Genomic DNA, 9,521 nt, shown 5'->3' with positions numbered 1-9,521 from the left:
CTTACATAGCAGTGTATTGACAGAATTTTTTATATAATGGTCAATCCTATGTCTTCCTTATAATCTCACTTTTGCTGTGGGACATGGCTTTGGTTCAAGTACTGGGGTAGAAGCATGTCATGGCTGCTTAGTATACTCTTTCACAAGGGAAAAGATCTCTCTCCACAAAAAAGGTATCTTAAGCAGTCACCATTCCTAGTCATGAGGCTAGCTGGGGCAAATACAGCACTTCTAGATATGTAAGACATTTTCTATCGAGCAAATGTCTGCTTAGAGCATACACAACTGCTATTACTTCCCATAATGGAATCGGTTTACAACTGAAGGGCTTTTTCAGTGTTTCCACGTCAATGCACTAGGCCTATGTATAAACCTGGGTCCAAGAGCCTGAAAATTTGAGAGTTAAACAAAGACAGATCTGTGGTGTATTTCCACAGAACCATGAAGCTGTATGATGGAGTGACTAGGAATGCAGGTGCACTGCTGAGTGCCCATGTTGCACAGTTTAGGTACATCCTGACTATCCTACTCTCCAGCACAAGCTCAATAGGGTCCTTTTTGGTAAAGAAGCTCTTTTTTTGGTATTAGTCTAGCTTTCAGTGCTGCCTTAATGACTTTAAACTACAATAGAGATGATGGTGTAAAATGAAAAAAATACCTGAAACAAAACAGTGTTCAGTTTGACAGGCATATCCAGAAAAAATATCACAGACTATCCATCCACCCTTTGCCTTGTGTAGGTTAATGGTGACTGAGATGAGTACTTTTTTTTGTAGTGAAATAAGGATTTCAGTTTTGGTACTGTGGATCCCTAATACAAATATTTGCAACATTTTTTCACACTTGTAACTGATACTTCTTATGAATGCTCAGGTTTCTTACCAAAATTCATCTTCTCCAGGTGTTTCTGCCAATTATACAAATTTGGAAACCAGACACAGAGAAGGCATAGCACATGATGAAAGATAGTATCAGTAGTTGATTGTATGTTTGTGGAAAGGTTTCTTTGCAATCACTTAAATGTATTTGTATGCTTCTGTAAGGTTTTCTGTGTTGTTTCTTGCTCAATGCATATTACTCTGACAGCTCTTTTGTTATTCAAAATTATGTTCATGCATGCAAATATATATGACTGTAAATGCATGCATGAAGTGCATGAAGGATAAGGTCCCTCCCCTAAGAAGATAAACTCTAATCCAGACAGAAGGAATTAGTGTGATACCAATTTAAAACAAAAAGGAAAGAATGAAGTGGTTAACATTGAACAGATCAGTACTGGAAAGCTTCTTGAAAGAACTTGATCATTGGCCAGAATTTGTAGAGGACAACTGTTGTCAAAGAAGAAGGAGCTATTCAAAGCCTAAGAGACATGAAAGGAATTAAGCCAATAGTGGAGGGATAAAGAAAACAGTAGGAAAGAGGATTGTAAGAAACACACATCTGCATGGTGTAAGTAAGAGAAAATAAGAACAGGCTTACAGACAGAAAGGAAACTGGAAAGATCAAGTGTTCAAGGACAGGATGTCATAGTATGAAGAACTTTGTTACTTATTTACATAGAATATTGTCTAAGACATGCCACAAAAATCTCCCTATGTAACCAGAATTGTGAATCCTTTTCTGAGTTTCTCAAAGTTGCTATATGCTAAGATTGTTTCTATTTCTTGCAATAGAAGGAAAGAGAATCAGTTCTGGCAATTTTCACAGTTAAGGATATTCTGCTGGAAAAAGAAATGTAATTTGTGAGGATCAGAAAGAATGCCAAGGAAAAAGACAGAGATATGCTTCATCAGGAGTGGCTATTTAAACATATCCCAGGGATGACGCTCAAGGAATATATGGTCTCCAAATAAGGCTCACAAGAGATGTAAATGCCAGAAGTAGGCATTGACCTTAATTCAGGCCATTTGTACACATGCATTATGATGTAGTCCTTAACTGTATAGAGGTTTATTTCTTCCCATCAGCTAGTTCACTGAAGAGAAATCACCACTATCTAGGAATGAATTAGTGTTACGGAGCTAAGACGACTGATGATCTCAAGAAGAGACAAGATAGTCTTGTAGCTAATGGAGAAATGTGTTTTCTGCTTGACTGCAACACTAAGTTACAGCTTCATGAGTTGCACCATGGTTTTTACATGAGTGAATATGGATGGGATACCTCTCTGAGCAGCAGAGAAATTTTCTAGGCCCCTTTCATATACACAGTAGAATAAAACGGGTGCTTCTAGAGAATGGTTTGTCTCAGCCTAAAGCTGGCACCTGAAGTAGGTCGGATGCCACAGGTCAGTGCCATAAAGTTGATCATTTTCCTCCTCTGTATATAAAGGAAATCTGTGATCGCTGGCTTAAAGTTATATACCTATCTGTACTGTAGTCATGTGAAGGCAGGTGAGGTGAATCCCATATTATGCATTTCCTGAATGCTCATTTCAATTTGTGAATAACTGCTGCTGCAGTATAGCCATCTTGGTGCTCTCACCAAGTACTGATTAAATTTAGCATTCAAATTCATCAGCTTTTTTGACATTTCTGCTGACAATCTGTGCTTTTGTTCAGACATGTAAATATATGTAAAGGAAAGTAATTAACCCTATTGCTAAATGCTATAGTAGAAAATGATTCGCTCCTTTTTAAAGAAATAAGGGCAAGATTTTAAACCTAATTTATTTGGAAGTAGTTTGCTCTCATTGATTTAGAAAGTTAGGTGCTTACATTTCTTAAATTATAACCTTATGGATAGTAGGAATTTGATGATTCTGTGCTCAAGGTGTGGTTTTGATGTTGGGCACTCTGTTTTGTATGAGGTTCCACAGTGAGAATGAGGATTAAAAAGAGATTCTGAATACCTGTCTCTTATGTGGAGACCATCCCTTGAGCACAGGATAAGATGGGGTGAAAAGATGTGATTATGTGGTAAATGACTATCATAATGATGTATAAAGGAGATAAATTAAGATTACAATAGCAAATGATAAATAGCATTTACAGTTCTTCAGCATTGCCTTTTCAGGCTTACTTTTTAAACAGTTCTTGGGTTACACTGTTCTGTAGAGGTGTACCTGTTTCATAGAACTGGAAAAGGATCTCGGATTGTGGGGAATATGCCAAGAGTCTGTCATACAGCTCATGCAGAAACTGTACCTATACAGTGACTCAAAGCATAATTCTTTTACTGGACTGATAAAGTAACACAAATTTCATCTTAAACTTTAGTCACAATGGTAGAAGGCACATTAACTCAGTTCTTGTTCTGCTGAATTTTTTTGGTAAAAAGTTCAAATATGTAGATAAATAGTGAAATCACATAGTCTTACAACACAGACATCCATCATTGTAAGTATATATGAAAAAAGAAAGAACTGCAAAACGTATCATTGTCATTGCCTTTCACAGGTGAACAAATGCTCTGTGGTGCTAAGCTTGGTTGTATTTTCCAACAGAGATTAAATATCAGCACTTCTGCAGATTAGAATAAATAGTATGCAGTAATTAAAAATAATAGAAAATTTTGCAGGTGGTTAAATCGGAATAAGCAGAGAAAACAAAGGTGCAGAAAACAGCTGAATAGACCGCTGTTGTTCCTTACTATAAAACTGCCATGCTCTGCTCTCTAGATTAGAAATGACTCAAACTTCATAGGTGGCTTACCTCTTCCATTTTTCCCTTTCAGCAATGATCTTTCTTCAAGAACTCAATTAAAACCCAATGTATTTTATTTCTTTTTATCTCATCTTTTCATCTTTTAATGATTTTTTTTTTAAAAAAAAACACTGTTCCTTTAGGAAGTGACAGTGTCCAATGCCAAGAAGCATTTCTGATTAAATATAAGTACCAAATGCAGAGCCATTCAAATCTCTGTGCTTGAAGAGTTACCATATGAAACCTTCACAACATTTTCATATTTTGTGCAAGTACTGGTCAGAGCACATGAAATATGAAATATTTTATTTGTAATAGGATCATAGAATAATTTAGGTCAGACGGGACTTCAGGAGGTCTCCAGTCCAAACTCCTGCTCAAAGTCAGGTCAGCTGTGAGGTCAGACAAGGTTGCTCAAGGGTCTTTCCAGTTGAGGCTAAAAAACTCCAAAGATGGAGAATACACAACCTCTCTGAGCAACCTGCTCCACTGCTAGACTGTCTTCATGGGAAGAGAGTTCCTCTTTATAGCCAGTCTGAACCTCTCTTGTTTCATTTGATGCCCATTGTCTCTTGACTTCCCATCACGTAACACAGCAAAGAGCCTGGCCTCATCTTCTTGATAATGTCCCTGTAGGCATGGGAAGGCTGCTGTTGGCTCTCCCCAGAACCTCTGGAGCCTTCCTTTTTCCAGACTGAACAAGCCCTGGTCCCTCCCTCAGCCACTTGCTCATGTTTGGTTTGCTGCCCACCAGGACCCCCAAGCCCTCCCTGCAGAGCTGCTCCCCAATCAGTCCCAGCCTTCCGGATCTTGGAAGTCTCATTTGCTGCTTAAACAAGTACAAGTCTCTGGCTGTTGCTTCTCTTGTGCAGTTGGATGATTTGAGCCTTTGTCTCTGCAGGATCTCTGTGCAGACCCTGTCAATCAATCTTTTCTGCATTCTCGGACAGGGCACAGTCTGCTCGCCTTCTGTTGGCAGTGCAGGCCCTCAGCCAGAGCACCCCTGCTCCAGGCAAGGACGCTATCCTCTACCCCAGCCCAGGGAGAGGCATCAGGCCCTTCCTGTAGCCCCAGACCCAGATGGCCACATCTGCCCTTCAGAGCTCTGAGTCGAGGCCTCTGCTGTACCACTAGTTGCTCCAGCTGATGCCAGGGACTGTGCTTCGTGGCATCTGCTCAAGTATATTGAGCAGACCCACGCTGATTTAAGTAGCCTTCCAGCTCCCTTCCATGAACTCTTGTGCACGAACTACTGCAACTACTACCTACTACTTGCTGCACTGTAGGTGTGGTAGTTACATGGATCTTTTGCTAGCACTAGCTCAGTGGGTGTTTGACACTCTGCTCAGGAGTCAGTTGCAGACAAAATGTCTAAGCACCTTTTGAGGAGGAAAGACTAGCAGACATTTTTACAAACCGAATTTGCTAGAAGCAAAAACCTCTAGTACTCACACTTTTCCCTCAGCAGTAGGTACCCCAGAATTCTTAGACAAATTCCAGGAAGTCCTCCAACCATCCCAGGCAATAAAGGAAGCCCAGAAATCACTGTGCAAAGTGTTGTGTCTGTTAGCTGCCTCTGTTTGCTGCACCCTGGGCAAAGGAGGTGAAGTTTAAATAAATATTACTTGTATAGCCTTATAATGCCTATTTTTTGAGTAAGAGTGAGTTTTTTGCTTTATACTTTATTGGAGTATATAGTATAAAGCATGCAGATAAGTAAATAACTTTACCTGTCAAGAGATTTATTTAAGCTAATTATCACAAAGGGGTTTTGCATCTTCTATGTGAGCAGAAAGCCTGAACATTTTGCTTTTCTTAACACTGTTATAAAAGTTGTGCAGAAGACAATGTTGAGAAACTCCTCTCCCACATTAAACAACTAAGATGGTTTCTCTTAAACAGACCATTATTAATTGTTTTCAGAACTATTTTGGAAGATTGATTCATGCATAAAAATGCTTTTAGTCAAGGATTTCAAGTTTCAGCAACTCTGCTTAAAAAAGCTTTATAATTTTCTTCTTGAAGAAAGATCTTTAATTACATTGGAGCAATAGAGTGGGATTTATGCATATATTCTAATTATGTACTAGTAAAACTGGAAAGCTCTTCGTTAAAACCATGTGGAGAAAAATCAGACACATGCCAGCACTTCATTACTGAGAACTTAAGAGGAATTGTGTGGTGGCTTATTATCAGTATTACATAAATAGAAGGGCACTCTACATATTGCATATGTCGACACAGTCTTTTAGATTAAAAAATAGGCTGATTTTGAGAAAACAGAAGAGGATACAAATTAACTCGGTTAATTAAACCAAAGCAATTAATTCTACATAGTGCTATTAGCACCTTACTACCTGTTTAGTAGAGTAAGCATAATAATAAACATGTTCTTTCTAAGTTAAATCTGTTTATATACATCCATGCACAGATATATATGGAGATTATAAGATGAAAGATCAAAGTTCATTCAACTACAACCTAGTTAGAGCTATCTGATCATCAAATAGTATGGTTAGCACATATAATCATTCATAAGAATTACATGCTTATAGCATGAGCAGATTATATGACATGCTTTCTGTTTAAACATAAGCCTCTGTGATGAAGGGTTTTCTCATGTTGTAAACAAGAACAGCTGGTGCACAGGCTGTGTTACAACACACTGTAATAACAATACAATAGACTTATTGTTACTTCTAAGATTGTGTATAAAGAAGTTATTCATATTTTAAACACAGAATTACTGAGCACTTCTTGCCAAATTGCAGACCCTCATGCACAATTCCCTTTGAGTCACAAGCACATGACTTTTCACTTAGGGTCAGTCAATAAGATGATAAAATAATTAAGACTCATGAGGGGTTTGGGTATGTACAACATCCAGCTGCTGACTCCAAATTCATAGAAGGGAACTGAATAAACTCTGAACCTCAGCAAGGTAGGTGGGATAGCAGTAGAAGTTAGAAATGAGAATGGAAATAACAGTGTGTCCCTATAGTGAGTCCCTCTGCTGACACTCACATTTGGCCAACTCCTGCAGCTCTTTCTTTGTTATCAAGATCCTTTATATTGTGCATCTACCCATAAAAAAGGGTATTGCTGTATATTCCAAGCGAACCAGCTCATTAAATGTAAAGAGAGTTGACATAATGGTTTGATTATGGGGAAGATTTCTTGTGGCTGTGTGTGTAAAATACCTAGCTCATTATTTGTTAGGTAAAAAAGCATCCTGCATTATGCATAGCACACATATCACTGCATGGTTAAACACCATAATTTCCTAATATTTGCAGTATCTCATTTCTACCTCTATCAGTAAGTATTTTCAATGAGAGGTATTACTGATTTTTTTTTTTTAGGGTAACTTCAAAGTAGGACACATATCAATGAGAGACTTCCAGTATCACCAGTCCTCGTCTTCTTTTACTATGCACAAACTTCTCACGTAATTGGTTTCTTAAACTGATCAAATTTGATTTTAAACTTCTAAAGTTTCTTGTCTAAATTATTCTTATGAGAAGAAACACAGAATTAGAGAAGGGTTTTGAGGTTGAAGTGGATCTCTGGAGGTCATCTGATCCAACTGCCCTGCCTGAGCAAGGCCACCTAGACCTAGTTGCCCAGGACCGAGTCCAGATGGCTTCTGAATATCCTCAAGGATGGAGACTCCACAACCTCCCTGGGCAGCCTGTGCCAGTGCTTGGTCACCCTCACAGTAAAAAAGTGTTTCCCGATGTTCAGACAGAACCTCCTGTGTTTCAGTTTGTGACCATTGCCTCTGGTCCTGCCATTGGGCACCACTGAAAAGAGCCTGGCTCCGTCTTCTTTGCACCCTCTCTTTAGGTATTTATATACATTAATAAGATCTCCCCTCAGCCTTCTCTTCTCTAGGCTGAACAACCCCACCCAGCTCTCCACATCTGGCCTCACCGGTGCTGAATAGAGGGGAAGTATCACCTCCCTTGACCTGCTGGCAATACTTTGCCTAATGCAGCCCAGGACACCATTAGCCACCTCCCTCTCCCCCCCAGGGCACATTGCTAGCTCATATTCAACATGGTGTCAACCAGGACCCCCAGGTCTTCTTCTGCCACAGTGCTTTCCAGCTGGGTGGTCCCCAGCATATGGTGGTGCCTGGGATTGTTCCTTCCCAGGTGCAGGACTTTGCACTTCTCATTGTTGAACTTTGAGGTTCCTGTCAGCTCATTTCTCCAGCCTGTTGAGGTCCCTCTGGATGGCAGCATGACCCTCTGGTGTATCAGCCATTCCTCCCAGTTTGGTGTCATCAGCAAACTTTCTCAGGGTACTCTCTGTCCCACCATGGAGATAATTAATGAAGGTATTAAAAAGTACTGGACCCAGTATTGACCCCTGGGGTACACCGTTAGTTTCTGGCCATCAACTAGACTTTGTTCTAGTGATTACCACCCTCTGGGCCTGCCCAGGCAGTCAGTTTTCAATCCACCTCACTGTCCGCTCATCCAGCCTGTACTTCATCAGCTTCAATATGAGGATCTTATGGGAGACAGTGTCTAAGGCCTTACTGAAGTCCAGGTAGACAACATCCACAGCTCTCCCCGCATCTACCAGGCCAGACATTTCACTGTAGAAGTTTACCAAGTTGGTCAAGCATGACTTCCACGTGGTGACACCATGCTGACTACTCCTGAGTATTTTCTTGTTGTTAATGTTCTTGGAAATAGTTTCCAGGATTAGCTACTCCACCACCTTTGCAGGGACCGAGGTGAGTAGTAGTGGCCTGTAGTTCCCTGGGTCCTCCTTGCCGTTTCTGATGATAGGAATGACATTTGCTTTCCTCCAGTCATCAGGTACTTCTTGCAGTTGCCATGATTGATCAAAGATTATCAAGAGTGGTTTTGCAATATCAGCCAGCTCACTCAGCACTCGTGGGTGCATCTTGTCAGGGCCCATGGACTTATGCATGCCCAGTTTTCTTAAGTATTCCTTGACCTGATCCTCTTTCACCAATGATACACCTTCCTTGCTCCAGCCTTTTCTCTTCATCTCTGGGACCTGGGATTCCTGAAGGCTGATCTTGCTACTAAAGGCTGAGGCGAAGCAGGCATTCATTACTTCAGCCTTTTCCGTGTCCTGTGTAACCAGGTCCCCTCTCTTGGTGAGCAACAGGCTTGTGTTTTTCTTAGTCTTCCTTTTGTCTCCTGAGAAGAACAAGTTACTTTCCATATCAGCCTAATCATGCAATTTGGAAGAAGGGATAGCAACCAAAGAGGCAGCAGTGGTGCCTCATTGTCTCTTGAGGGGCCTTCTGATGGAAAGAGAATATTTGCCCACTTGGAAGCCCAGTTTCAGGCTGGTGGCATTTGTCCTTAGTGAGTATTGCTCTGAAATTGTACTATTATTTCTAGCTTACATTTATTCTTACTTAACTTATGCCAATTTATAGTAACAAGAATTAGCTGTGTGCTTTTGCCCTAACACAAATGTTTTCTTAAGCAGTAGTTATACAGCTTTTACACTTTTTTTTCCTGAAAGAAACCAGTGTCTCTTAGTATTTTCCCATAGATTAATCTAATAATCTTTTGTCTTGTTTCACTTTGAATTAATTTTTCCTGAATGTGAATAAGCAGAATTGTACACAGTACCTTGCATGAGATCTCTTAGAGCTTGAACAATGCTGTCAATCTTGCCTTCTTTTGTGGGAAATGTTTGAGATGTAGAAGAGTGTATTTGTCTTTTACATGATATCATCACATTTGTGAATCATAGACATCTTGTGATTGACTAACATGTACAAGTCTCTCACCTTTTCAGTTGTATTCTGCAATGGACCCTTTCACTGCAGACATTTTTGTTAGCCCTTTGTGTGCTTCTTACTTCTCAAGTTCCATGCCA

The 9,521-nt window shown here is 40.0% G+C and overlaps 1 pseudogene; it reads right to left on the bottom strand.

The window, feature by feature from the left end:
- Positions 1-6,664: 6,664 nt before the first annotated feature.
- Positions 6,665-8,852, bottom strand: LOC104836433 (annotated as a pseudogene).
- Between the last annotated feature and the right edge of the window lie 669 nt (positions 8,853-9,521).

This window comes from Haliaeetus leucocephalus, unplaced genomic scaffold, assembly GCF_000737465.1.
Source record: "Haliaeetus leucocephalus isolate CR32 unplaced genomic scaffold, Haliaeetus_leucocephalus-4.0 Scaffold450, whole genome shotgun sequence".
Lineage (NCBI taxonomy): Eukaryota > Metazoa > Chordata > Aves > Accipitriformes > Accipitridae > Haliaeetus > Haliaeetus leucocephalus.
The sequence above is the reverse complement of the archived record's forward strand: the minus strand, read 5'-3'. Positions and strand labels throughout refer to the sequence as shown.